General features: G+C 45.2%; 1 protein-coding gene and 1 long non-coding RNA gene across 6 annotated transcripts in view; one reads left to right on the forward strand and one right to left on the reverse strand.

The window, feature by feature from the left end:
- Positions 1-6728, reverse strand: part of FARP1 (FERM, ARH/RhoGEF and pleckstrin domain protein 1) — a 214886-nt gene extending 208158 nt beyond the window's left edge. For 2 of the 4 annotated variants that reach the window (XM_087756584.1, XM_087756583.1), the window contains exon 1: positions 6420-6725. The gene's annotated coding sequence lies outside the window, so the exon portion shown is untranslated. Of the gene's footprint in view, positions 1-6419 lie in introns of all 4 variants that reach the window. The other 2 variants (XR_015704601.1, XM_087756585.1) reach the window with 2 other exon arrangements.
- Positions 6729-6805: 77 nt separating this feature from the next.
- LOC148055842 (uncharacterized) lies at positions 6806-13806 on the forward strand. 2 transcript variants are annotated; one of them, XR_015704602.1, is made up of 5 exons: positions 6812-6942; positions 7451-7503; positions 7647-7733; positions 7977-8073; positions 12984-13806. It is a non-coding gene; the product is annotated as an uncharacterized LOC148055842 (long non-coding RNA). The 2 variants fall into 2 exon arrangements; XR_015704603.1 differs by lacking the exon at positions 7647-7733 and having other exon boundaries at positions 6806-6942.
- Positions 13807-14087: the final 281 nt, after the last annotated feature.

Here is a 14087-nt window from a genome sequence, read left to right on the forward strand (position 1 = left end):
ATGGTACGCCATAAGCAGCAGCAAATTCCAGGATAATTTGAGAAATGAGAGGAATGGAAAAACAGAAAAATAGCTCCTCAACCCCCTAAAGACCCTATCCTCCCTTCCCATAATTGTAGGAAGACCAGGGTGGCCAGGGAAATGCTCCAAGTCCATCTGATACCTGCTGTGTTCCCAGAGCCTCTGAATGATGGGAAGCCCTGTTCCAACCAAATACTGGTATCACCACATCCTCTCTTTTCCTCTTAAAAGAGGTTTATTTTTAAGATTTATTTTCACTTATTTACTAACGCAAGAGAAAACACTTCCTATATAAATAAATAGCATGAAAGTCTGCTTGGCATTCCTGCCTTTCTTTGTGCAAGACTGTGTTTTAAACCCACCTCGTAATGGAAAAAGGCAACTACCAAAGACATACTTACCATTTCATATAATTTAATAGTAACCTTCCCCTCCCCTGAACTTTCAGGCCAAAAATCAACGCTATACAAACCTGCCAAACAGGAAGCCTAATTATTCTAACATGTGCAACCGAAGCGATAGGGAGTTCCACAGTAAAACTGATAAGGAGAGACATACAAGACTAATGAGCACCCTGCCGGTGCTCCATTGCTGGGCTAGCAAAGGTCCCTGCAGAACACCTATGGTATTGTTCAGTGGGGAGACAGAGGCTGGGACATGTCCAAAAATAACACTCAGGTGGAAGAAATGAACACACAATGTTTGCAGCTCAAGTGCTTAATCCGGGCACAGAAAAAAATTATTTGAAAGAGCGTAACCAACAGAAAAATGCACTATGCAGAGCAGAAAGAGCCAATTAAATGCACGCAGGTTACTGAGCAGCTAGACCCTTTGTGCCACATTTACCATTTGAATAAATGGACAAACGTCTTCTTGACCTGTGCCTGTGGTGCAGGTGACTGAAAATAAGGGTCCTTGATAAAGGAGACACAGTCGTCAGTATTATTAGTGACCAGCGATCAAACAACTGGTCCTGCGATAATCAGGAGTGAAAGATGCAGAAAGGCTGATGGTGGCCAGCAGAAGCAGCAGCCCCAGACTGGAGAAAGAAGCAGCCAACAATACCAACTCTCAATGATTACTGCTAGGTTTTCCAGTTTACCAGTAAGTCATCTTTTGACCTAGAAGAACGTGTGCTCTTCCCTCGCAATGTTTTGTACAAGACAATCCAGACACCTGAGCAGCCTGTCCCAGAGGCAGCGATCCTATTTCCTTTATGTATACAGAGCACTCTGTATAGCTGCACTCTCTACTACCTGCACTCAAACGGAGTTGTTTAAAGCAGGGATGGCTTGCTACTAAGGTCTCTGTTCAGAAAGTCACAGCTTTTCCTCAAAGTTGTCCATATGATACATCTCCAGCTGCAGAATTTCTGTAATACCTTGTGTATTATAGAAATAGATGCTTTGGGGAGACCTATGCCTTAGGGGAGGAGGGGAAGGTCCCCTTTGGTTGCACAACTTCTCCTTTTCACTTCTGTGTTAACGTACCCAATGAGGGAGAGAGCTTGAAACGGCAATTTAAGGAGTCTTACAAGACAGCAGAATCACACGTCAAATTGAAGTGTAATAGTCTCTTAACGTACTTCCATTACGGCAAATTCGGTCGCCCCGCAAGCTCCAAATCATTACTCTGCCCCCCCAAGTCAGCATATTTGGAAGGAAACTGGGACTGAAATCATAGTTAACGTTACTACTCATTTCAGAAATCTTGTACCATGGGACAGCAACCTCCACCACTGATGCCAAGGTAGCAAAAAACCTGATTTTAATGGCAAGCAGCAGAGCACTGCACAGGCAAGGAACCACCAGCAAGGGAACCAGCAACACCGCCTCAGAGACACGGTCTCCCACCTTTCAGTGGGCTTTACCACTACACCCGATTTATAACCTGGCAAAGGAAGCACAGTCTGGAAACACCATCCCTGCCTTATACTAAAATACCACCCAACACCTTGCAAGTATTCCTCGTGACTAGTAACAAACGTGTATTGTACAGAAATCTTCTATTGTAAACCTCGGTATCCAGATTTCATGGCTTGAGAAAGTTCTTTCCTCCATTTTATACAGCGACACAAAAACAGATTTTATGGTACAGACGTTACTGCGTAACATTCAAGGGCACGTTACACAAATCGGTTCCCTCCGAGATCAACAGAAAGCAGAACTTAGCACCTCCGTGAGCTTCACTAACAAGGCTTTATTTTGTTTAAGCACCAACTAACAGAGGCACCATTCTTTGTTTCTTTAAGTCCTTTTTGACAACCAAACATTAAAAATAATTTCCCCCATTTATACTTCCAGACTAAAAAAAAAAGTAGTTGCATACCCCGTTTCTCAAATCCCTTAAAAGGTGTACCATATTTTCATTACTCATAATATTTAGTCGAATCCACTTTATTACAGACAAGGCTTTTTAAAAGCTCATCATGCTGCAATTGATTACAAACAAGATAGTGCCCACATCTATTAAAGACTGACCTAATTGTTTGATTCGCCTACATTTCTGCAGATCAAATTTACTGACATTTTGCACAGATGCAAAGTTGACTGAGCCCGATGACCTTTTATACCTCTGTAATTAGACTTCTGTGCCTTTACAACCAGAAAAGCAAGTCACCCCTTTACTCAGCAGTCTTTCTGTAAACTATAAACTTCACCGTCTACTCAGCACCTACCAGTCAGAAAAGTACATTAAAAACAAAACAAAAAACAAAAAAACAACAACAACAAAAACCCAAAAAAACCCCCACCAAACTGCAACCCTTCAAGGTCATGAAATTAAGTCTGGAAAAGCCCTTTTAAGATCAACATGCCAATTTCTAAAAGAATAAACAGGAAAAGCAAGACAAGTTGGTGGACCCAAATTCAATAAACAGCGTTTTTATCATGCTTTTCTAAAAAAAGACAATATAAAATAAGGACACTGGCACAGAAAAGCACCATGAAAAAACAAGGCAGGGGGAACACAAAACAACAAACTAGAAGCCAAAACCAGTAAGGTTAGTCCCTATCACTAACATCACAACACAGTATGAAAAGTATAATGCAAATACATTGATTCTGCACTAGAACGTAACCAACATTAATAATACAGAGGTTTAACGGCAGAAAACATCCACTAGAACTTCATTTATGTATATAACCAGGTTTTACAACCCAATCCTACAGTTGCAAGAAATACTTCCTAATTACGAGCGTAAGTTTAAAAAGATGAGCCTAGTCAATTCTACCGGAGTGAAGTTCTGCATCTGGATCTCCGCTGCAGTCAGCGAGACGCAGATCTGCATTTTCCCAAGCAAAGCAGAGGGGAGGACGAGGTCAGAGCACGGACCTGCACTTCAAATTCCAGTCTCAGGGAAGAGGGACAGACGACCATTAACAACCAGCGAAGACACAGCATTGCTCTCTGGACAGTTTCCCACCTTGCAAAACCTGAGGGGACACGCTCAGCCGGCGATGTGCACGTGGTTCTTTAGCCTGCTGGCAGCCCTGAAATTTCTCTGCCCACCAGCCAACTTTTCACTACAAACACTCTGAAAACAATATGGTCCCATGGACCATCTTCCCCAGCTTCCTGCACTAACGGATCCCAGCTTAGGAGTCACTGCACCAGTCAGGCCCTTCTACAAATCTGTGCCCAAGAGCAAGCCAAAGACTTAATGCAAAGATATTTCAAACCAGAGGAGCATTTCTTTTGCATAGCTCCATTGTGAAGCATACATAATCTAAAAAGCTGCCAGCACTGGCAGCCTCGTATTCATCAGTGTCAAGATTTTTTATATTTTTTTAAAGAGAGATGCTAATTTTCATCATATATGAATTTCTTAAGTGGAAGTCTGCATTTTTTCCTAAATCAAATTAATCTAAAATCAGCAGGGAAAATTTACTGAATAGGTCTATAAATTCAGAATTCTCTATCTGATTTTTAATGCAGAAATACATCTCCTAAAGCAGCTCTTTCTCTTTTCTTTTTTAAACCATCCTTTAAGTGGCGATTTCCCTTTGGTCATTTATCATCCACAATTTGCTTTCAAAAAGTTTGGTTACAAGTAGCATGTTTTAAGGTATTGATTACACAATGAGTAATGAATGGTGTCAACCTGGGGGGAAGAAGGAAAAAAAAAAAAATTCCAATTTGAAGTCCAGCCATTAAATAAAAGTCAGGCTTTGGTATTACACATTCAATCTCTTACCAGCTTTTGACATTTTGAAGTCCCATGTTACTGTGTGTTAAACATTCTGCCCACTTTCCTAGTTTATTTCATTTGTTCAAGAAAATAGAGTGCGGAAGGAAAAAAAAAAAAAACCAAACCCACAATTTAATTGGCTATACACAAGATACAGCAAAAAACAAGCGGAGAAATACAGCTTTCTAACCCCTTCCCGTGATGACGACAGTTGGCCCTACTGCCAACAATCCCTTCCACAGCTACGTTTGAACTTACGTCTGTGGGGATAAAATAACTTACAGTGAGTTTGGGCTGATACAGCAATGTCTAAGCTTTCAAAAATAGCCATCGTAATTCAGTGTATTACATATAACCCCTCATCTTTGCTATTTGCAAAGGTAAGAAAAGAGACCCTACCCAATCCTAGAGCAAAACCATACCCGAGAGGACGAAGCTCTGAATTAGAAAGCAAAAACATTTAAGCGGGATCCCCGAGCCACACAGTTGTTTTACACTTTGCTCAGCACCGGACACTTCTGATACCAGGAAAGGCCAAGGCAAAGGGGAAAGCAGCTCTCCCCTGGCTGCAATAACAGCCCGGTCCTTACACACACACAGAGCTTACCAGCAAGGTGCCCGTCAGGGTAACTACAAACCCCAGGATGCAACGCGACGGGCACAGCACAGCACGGCCAGCTCCCGTCCTCTCCTGTCAGCCAGCAGAGAGTTTCAAGACCCCGGCAGGTCGGACACGTGAGGCACAGCTAAGAGGATTTTGTACTTTCTTGGTACGCGGGACCATTTCTAAAAGGCTCAGATCCACTAATTAGCTAGATACCGCAATTCTCGCATAAACATCTGTAAGTAGGGGAAGGGGATATCTTAATTCAGAAGAACGTTTGGGGCTTTTCTTAACTGGACTCCTTCAGAGTTTTATTTGTGTTGGCTTGCTTCAACATCAGCTGCTTGCTGTAAATACATACTGGAAGCAATACAAGGAGCAAGAGTCAAAGTATCCGAGAGATACAAATAATAAAACAGCTGAGCGACACCGTTCCTTTAGAGCAATCATCTTTCCACTCTCCAGGGACAAAGCTCTTTGAAGCAAACCCTGGTAAGAAGGCTGTGACCGAAAAAGATACGCTACGCATTTCATTTATTTCACGCCAGCAATCAAGCAAATCAGGCAACTTTACGAAAAAAAAAACAAACTGCAAAGAGTTCGCGTGTGCTTTAAAAAAGAAAAAAGCCGCCGAATCACAACCGATAAGGCCTACTACACACACAAGCTCCCACTCCGAAAATAAACTTCTGTTTACTGGAAACTTTCCCCAGCGGTTCATGCCTGTTTGAGGCCGATCACAGCGAAGAGCGGGAAGCACCGGGTTTCCACAGCGGCGAACTCCGCGGCCGGAGCGCGGGCCAGGCGACGGCAGAGGCGTCGAGGGCACCAGGCCGGAGCCGCCTCGGCGCACCCCTGGGTGCGAAGGCGGAGGCAGCGCCGGGCGGCGGCGGCCGGTACAGCCGCTCGCTCAGGGAGCCCGGGGGCCGGCACTGGCCGGGGGCGAGCGGGGAGCCCGCGCCCACACCCACCGCCGCCCGGCACGGCCCGGCCCGGGCCGCCCCGCGGCCGAGGCGGGGAGGGAGGCACCCCCGGAGCGGCACCTCCCCGCCGGCTGCCGGCCTGGGCGAAACCCTTCCTCGGGCCGACGGGGCCGGCCGTCCCTCCAACTCCGCCCGTCACCGAGCGTCCCCTCAGGGCTCCCGCCCCGCCGCCGGGCAACCGCCGGGGGGACGCCCCGCCGCCGCGGCCGGGGCCGGGTCCCAGCCCGGGGGCGGAACAAAAGGCACCAAGTTGGGCGGCCGCCCTCGCCGCCGCCCGGACTGCGCCCGGCCGCGGTGGCCTGGGGGAAGCGGGGGAGGGAAGGCGGTCTGGGCGCCGCTCGGCGCGGTGCCTCCCCGCGGATTACCCGCGGTGATGGGATTAAGCGGGGCTGAGCGGCGCCCGCCGGGCGGCGCGGCCCCGCGCCTGTCACCGCCCGGGCAGGGGGCGGCGGTGCCGGGGGCGGCGCGGGCGCCGCTCCCGGCCGCCGGCTCCCTCACGCCCTCGCCGCCCCGCGGGCGGGTCCCGCCGCCTGCCCCGCAGCCCTCGCCGCCGTGCCCGGCGGGGCGGGCGCCCCCCGCTGCCGCTCCCGCCCGGCCCCATTGTTCGCCGTGCCGCCCTTACCGTGCGCGGGGCTGGGGCGGCGCGGGCTCCCGCGGGCTCTCCTCGCTGCGGCTGGTGCAGGGGCAGTCGCGCTTGGCCGCCGGAGGTCCGAGCCATTAAAAGCTCCGCGGGGAGGAGAAGGAGAAGGCGGCGGCAGGAGCGGTGGTGGCGGCGGCGGGGGGAGGAGGAGGACAGCGGGGGGCTCGCAGGAGCAGGGTCGCCATGTCCGGCTTTGCAGCGGGGGGAGCCCACCGGGCCGGGCGCCGAGGAGAAAGGGGGCAGGCGGCGAGGGAGGAGGGGGGAGCCCTGCTGCCGCCTGCGGACCGGGGGAGCGCGAACTGGACGCCGCTCGCCGCGCTGCCGCGGCTGCACCTCCCCTAACCCTGCCCCCTCCCGGAGGGGGAGCCGCCGGCGGGAGGAGGCGGCCGAGAGCCCCCTCCAGCGTTCACAGGCGGCGGCGGCTCGCCATGGCCGATCGCCTCAGCGCTGCCGGCGGCGGAGGCGGGAGCGGGGTGCCCGCCTCGGCGGTGCCGCCCGGCCGCAGGTACTCGGGCAGCCAGGCGGGGGGAGGGGAGGAGGAGCAGCGACCACCGCCCTGCGCCGGAGCGGTGCCAGGGGAGCTCCGGGTGCCCTCCTCCTCCTCCTCCTCCCGGGCACCGGGAGGGGCGGGCAGCGCCCAGGTGGCCGTGGCGTGAGGGAAGGGTTAAGCCAGGCTGCAGCCCCGCGGCGGAGGGCGGCTCCGAGGGGCGAGGCGGCCCCTGAGGGCGGCGGGGCTTCCTTCCCGCCTCCGGCTGCTGCCCGGGGCAAGGCGGGGCTGAGGCCCTGCGCGGTCCCTGCCCCTCTCTGTCGGTTTTGGAGACCATCCGACCTCTCCCGGACCTATCCCGGGTACCTCGCAGGCGGGTTGTCCCCTGCTGCCTGGGGAGGGGGGATTGGTTCACTCGCCGGCAGCTGAGGGGCTGTTAAACTAGGTGGCCCGTTCGGGAGGAGCCGGGACGTTGCCTCAAGGGGTCTGTGCAAACCCCGTTAATACCCCTGCTCTTCTGCTTCAGGAGGAGGCTTCAGGAATCAAGGGAGAACAGGTCAATGCTCGACTTACCAAGAGGTATCCCTCCACCTCATCATACTCCAAGTGCTTGCCTGAGACGCCAGGGAAACCAAGGGATTAGGTGTATGGGTAGTGTAGTCACATTTACGGTTACTAGGTAGTAACCTATATTTTTTTCTATATTTTTTCTTCCTTGTTAGACAACCGCAGATCACAGCACTGTAAAATTCAACAAGTAGTACCATTCTGGGCTTCAAGGGCTGTCTGTCAAAACAGCCTCCACTCCGGTATGTGAGTAGAAAGGAGACCGCCATGCAAAGGCTGGGGCTGGGGCTGTGCCTCTTCCAGAGACCCTATACATTCCCTCGGAGAAGATTTGGAGCTATAGCGAAAAGGCTGTCACACCTAGGACCAGCAGAGTTGTCTGCATACAACAGCTCTTAAAACACCACTATCCGTTTGCATTATTTAAGTGTTAGGGCGTGCATCTCTTTGAGCCTTTTCCAGTCTTTTACCCAGTGTTTTTTCAGGAAGAAGACTGGGTGGTGCACACAAATGAGCGATGCAGGGGAGACACTTCAGGTCTTTGAAGTTCCTTCAGTGACCCAGGAGGGAGCCGTAAACTAGGTGTGTATTTATAAAAGTAACCCTTCTGATCACCTAGCATTTAAAGACTGTTTGAGGAGCCAAAATACTATCTTTAGTTTTTAATCACTGGAGGAAAGAGAAATGGTATGTGAATGCTATAAATATTTTTTTTGTCTAAGCCTTGGCCTTGCTTAATCCGCAAAAGACAAATTCCTCTGCTGTCAACAGCAATGCCTCGATGCACAAACACCTCGCTACAAATACCTCAATGCGTATGCCAACCAACCTTGTGAAATCAAGAGAACTTCGTTTCTTTGGTCCGCCCTGAAGCCTTAACCGAAGTACATACCTTACTTTGTCAGCAGCTTTAACTCTTACTTAAGGTGGAGTCAGGGTAACAGCAGCACTGCAAGGGTCAACTGTAGCATTTAGAATTTCCTGGTGCTCTTTACGTACACTTCCAGATCACTAATGCCTCATTCACACCTAACAAAAGAGTTGTTGTAATCTACATCAAACGAGTGAGGTCATCTTCAATGCCTTCCAAGTTTGAGTGACTTTGAAACATTTCTCAGCACTGAGCAGAAGTAACAGGTTGCCCTGCAGCTACTGATCATTTATTACTGAGCTCCAAAGAGCAACAACGAAATACTGTCTTGAGAGGTATACTTACTGAAGCATCAAAGGTGGTAATATGTTGGTCATTTCTCCAGGAGCCACAGACAAGCTTGCATGTGTTTATTTAGTTAAACCTTGATTCTTGAATCTTCTGAAGGTATCAAGGACAACTGGGGACTGACATCTAAAAAGAATTCTTTACTGTCTTTTGATGTTTATCTAGTTGGTCATAAAGTCATCTTTCACCCATCCATTCCCATTGATGCTCTCTACAATTCTTAAGCAGCAGTTTTTCTCTGAAACAGATTTCTCTCTTGTAAATTACACATGGCAGCAACTTGCACTCTTCTGATGGGATTGCTAAGAAAAGCACTCATCGCCGCTGTTAGCTTCCTGTAGCACGTAGGGTTACATCTCTTCCCTCTTGAATGAGACGTGGAATTTGTTAGGACATCAGGAGAATCTGAGAGAAACAACATTTGTTTTTGAAAAGTTGCTGAAATTAGAAAAATGGTTCTAGTTCATGTTTCTGAAAGAAAACAGGTAAGCTTTGTCTGCATTGACTGACAAAGGAGAGAAGAGCTGGATTTCAGATTAAGCAAGACCAAGCTGGCACAATCATTCATTTCTGCCTTACCTGATAAGAGAGAACCCAAGGGAAAGGAAGGGGGGAAACATGTTAAAAGGGTTCTGTTGTCTTGAGAGAGAGTGCCTCTCTGCGCCTTCTGCCTTTTTCCCTCTTAGGAAAGAAAGAGCAACAGCTGCGGTGGAATGCAAATACGGATCTCTGGAAAGTCTTCACTTTTTACAAGTCTCGTATTCTGGGATGATTTGCGGTTATTTTTTCATTGACATTTTGTCATATTTGTTGTGAGGTTCTAGAAGGTATGCATGTATGCAGGCAGTTATGGCAGAGTACCTGCAAATTCACATTTTCACCTGCCATGTGGTAACTTGTTTGCCTATCTGTGTGCTTCGTCAAACTAAATTATTGAACTCAATACCCAAGTATACGTATTAAGTTATTTGGTCTGGTTTACACTAAGGTCACACTGGATTCTTCAGTGGTCCTTCTGGCCTTAAAATCTATGCCTGTTTTGTGAACTACCTTAAAATATGTGTTGAGTTCAAATGTTTTTCTGTGTTTTATTAAGGCAAGAAGCTAAGATGCTGCCCTAATCGAAATATGTGTATTCCAGCTATGTCTTTTTTCTAGTAATTCTTTTTCATAAAACATTCCACAGATGTTTTCCCTGGAGCCTGAAATTTTGTTTCAAAGACCCTTTCAGCAAATACTTTTGTGCTAGATTTGTCAGTGTGTTTTTGTATAAATGTGGTTTGGGGCTCAATCTTGCAAACCTACAGCATTTGATTAGTCAGTTTTAGGCTCTCTCTCATATGTCTATATGTTAACTTGTGTTAACTCATCTGTTTTTGCTAATTTCATTGCAAGAGCACGACAGAATTATCCATCCAGTTCTTTCAGGACCATTTCACCATTATTTTTATTACACATTTCATAGCATGCATGCTTCCCACCATTTCAATGGCTTTTGTTTGTAATATATGTTTTATCCGTGTCTTCTCAAAATATCATTACAGTCATCAGTTGTTAGGATTATCATACCACTAGCTCTTCTGGTAAGGTTACTAATGTCGAACTAATATGTCTTCCTTGCTTCTACATTAGAATGAAATGTCAAACTATAGCTAGAAGCAGTGGTAATTAACAATTTTCACAACAGTGTACAATACTAGCAGTAGACCATGTCTTAACTTTTGAGGGAAAAAAAACAAAGAAAAAAACAAATAAATATTTAGCCAGTTAGCAAAGGAGTTCATTTCCATTCTCAAACTTCAGGATTTCCGTGTGAAAGAAATACTTAACCATTGAAAAGAAGCCATTTAAGCACTTAAAGCCCGCTAATTAACAGATTTTGTTTACTGCCTGCTCAAAGTGTATAATGTCATGAATTAAAAGAGAGCCTTTTAATGGTAATGCAAAAGTTTCCCAAGTCCTTAAGAATTTATATAAAGAGAACTTTTGCGTATCCAGCTGTTGGAACAAGCCCCCTCCTCTCAGTATTAATACCATACAACATCACCTCTGTTACGTACCATCGTATTTACCTTGTATTGTCCAATGTATTTGCCTGTTTCAGGATTAATACATTTGTTACGTTAGGTGTGTATCTGGGCTAAGATGATCACCAGTGCAATAGTTAATAGATGAATCATCCCTGAAGCTTCAGAGCTAAAAAATTCACTTGAAATTCATGAACAATTTATACTCCTCAAAATTATACAGATTGCATCGGCTTATACTTGCTTCATGCCTGCTTTCTCCTTTCTGTAGATCCAAGGAGGAAAAAAAAGGCTCGTTTTTTAAATGACACTGAAGATTCCAAAGTATTCATTAATGGACAAAATTATCAACTACTGCAATGTAAATGAAAACATTAATAATAGTTTATTATAATTAGCTATAAAATCATCATTTATCAAATGACAAATATCAGAACCTTCAAGGAAAAATACAGAGGTTTGTAAGAAAAAAAACCAACAACCATACTTTTGCTATTCATGTTCAAGTTTCCTCTCCTACAATCCGTTTTCACCTTTTCTCCCAAAAGAAGGGAAAAAGAACACTGAATATTAGAACAAAATATGTACTCTATGCCAGTATTTCCATCAGAAAAAATGTACCTCTTCTGTCATGGTGAAGAGAGAGAAGTGATAATGGGAAGAGAAAATATTTGCAGATATGAAAAGATTTCACATGTTGAGTAACAAATAAAAATAACACTAAAAAAAAGAGCTGCCTTCTTCATCAAGTGCCATCGAGCCTGCCGTGCAAGATGCAGCGTGTTGGGCAGGAATGAAAGCTCATAATCTCCCTGTTGAACGTGGCTATTGGAAAACAACCGACCAACCACGTTAATCTTTCAATACTACTTTTGAGAAGAAACCAAAATGTATTGTTTGAAATAGAAATGTGCCCTTAGAATTCAGAGTTTAGGGTAGAACTCCCAGCACCATAGTTTATTCTCTTCCAGTGCTTTTGTGATTCTGGACAGAGCAAACTCTTTATCTGCTAAAAAAAAAAAAAAAAAAAACAAAAAAGACCATACAAGACAATACTTCCCAGGAGGACAGTACAACTAAATTCATTAAATGATTTTGAGACCATTTAACACTGTGATGAAGAAGAACCATTTAAGTACCTGGACAGATATAAGCAAATATGGTTCTAAAACAGAAAAAAATGCCGTTTCTGCAGCCCCTCAGAATTTATACCATGAGTAAACACAGCTGAAAAGAGTCCCCTTGCAAATATGAAAATTAGAAGAATACAGAACATTAAACATGGCTTTTAGCATTATCAGACTTAAAGATTCGTGTGAAAACAGTAACCCTCTTGCTTTCCTCTCCCTCCCACCCCCTTGCCAATATTTTTGCTGTGGACTCCTGCAAGGGAATACATCTGGAACATATCAGTGTGCCTGAATAAATACTTCTGGGATAATCCCCACTTTAAAGTGGCACCTTATCTAGTGCTCTGTCGCATTCAGGATCTCCCATGGGTCCTTTCTAACTTTATGTTGGATGACAGACATTTTATTTTTACAATGGCTAGTTACAACAGGTGGCTTAACTACTGTGTTCGCCATTGTCATATTCTTCTGTTTTAATTTTTAGAGCATCTAAATCTGGCTGCAGGGAGCAACTGTAAAACCTGTCAAAGCAGACATCAATTCAGCCTATGATTTTGCTATTTCGGAATGCAGCCTCTGAAATTAGCCCATTCCTAAATGTCAGACCAGAAGCCGGGTCTTCTAAGGGTAGTAATTTATTTGCTTCCCATTGAGAAACAGAGCAGAGTGAAGAGAAACAAGACCATCTATACTCTATCCGGGTTTAGTATCATTAATGAAATTCCTTCATCAAAAGGGACCTGTGAAACCTTCTGTTCAGAAAGTGAAAGGTATTAAATAATTTACAGAAATAATATTTCACTGTAGAAAGCTTAGCAAGATCTGCATAATTTACGTTTAAGAAAATCAAATAATCAAAAGATTAGAGACTTGAAAAGCATTTATTTTCCTGCGTATTTTTCTCAGAAATAAAACTCCAATGAATGAAAACAAAATAACTGCTCTAAAAAGTAGAATTTAGACTAAAAAAATATGAAGCATCATTTCCATTTTACTGATGAGAAAAATCACCTACAATGATATAGTCTACTTTCTGCTATAATCTACTTTCAAATCAGGAAGGAAAATTTTCCTTAAAGGTCAGGTAGATTAACTCTACGCTTTTTCTCCCATCAGCTCCTATCGACTTGCCGACGATGACACGCAGAACCGTTGGTCGTGCTCTTCCCCGTGTAAATGCATGAGCTGGTCTATCCTTGTCAAAGATCCTGTCTAACCTGTTCTACGTCTGTAGCACCTTGGGCCCTACCTGTGAGCTTTAAGTGTGAGTGATGAATGCTCTCCTGTTTCCTAGGTTTGGTGCTGAAAGATGGACAGGGAACACTTTTGTTTAATCTCTTAATTTTCTGAGATGCAGGGTACAGGCGAAGGTGGTGTGAGTTCTTCACATGTCCAGGTTTTTCCACCCAATATAATCATTCGTCATTCATTACCACTGCTTCCAATTAGATCATTTGCGACTTAAAAAAAAAAAAAATCCCTTATGTCTGTTGTTACTAGTACTTTTTTCTGTTTCCTCAGTTAGAGGTCTGCATGACATGTATGTCTGCATTCCCTTCAGCATTATGGTGTTCCATAGTCTTTCAGTTTATTGTACAGTTTTCCACTTATACGTATTTTAAATGTGAGATTCACTGTTTGCTCTGACAACGAAACGCAGAAAGCAATCGTTTCTGGTTTATCAGTAATCTCTAGGATACATTTGTCGTTTAAAAATACCGTAATTTTCCGTTACCAAAAAGAAAAAAAAAAGAAAAATAATCTTATTTTTTAAATATTAGATTTCAAAATGAACATGAACTTAATATATTAACTGGATTGAATTCACTCTGCTGAAATAGGACAGGCTTAACGAGAATAGTTCCCAGGAAATGTTTTAAAGCACCAGGAGTTTTAATAATAGTCTGCACTGAATTTAACCAGTTCATTATAATAAAGATGCCTATCATCTCACGCTTTTAAATTCTGAAATGCATTCTTTTCTTTGATATTTCTAATTGCTTCACCGCTGCCTGTTGAGCTTGTTCCCTCCGCAGCCTCTCTGGAGTTGTGGACAACGCTGGGTATTGCACATCTGTACCGTGCCATGTCTCCCTCTGGCACCGGGGAGGAAATCTTAATCCCTGTTTCCTGCTGTAATCTCTCCTCCTAAAGAGGCAGATCAGTAACAAAGGAGCTGCAGTTCTCGTAAAACTGCCTGAATATTAAAATGGTTTAATC

The sequence above is a fragment of the Nipponia nippon genome, unplaced genomic scaffold (genome assembly GCF_047370975.1).
Source record: "Nipponia nippon isolate SJK-2023a ecotype South Korea unplaced genomic scaffold, ASM4737097v1 scaffold_2, whole genome shotgun sequence".
Taxonomy (NCBI): Eukaryota; Metazoa; Chordata; class Aves; order Pelecaniformes; family Threskiornithidae; genus Nipponia; species Nipponia nippon.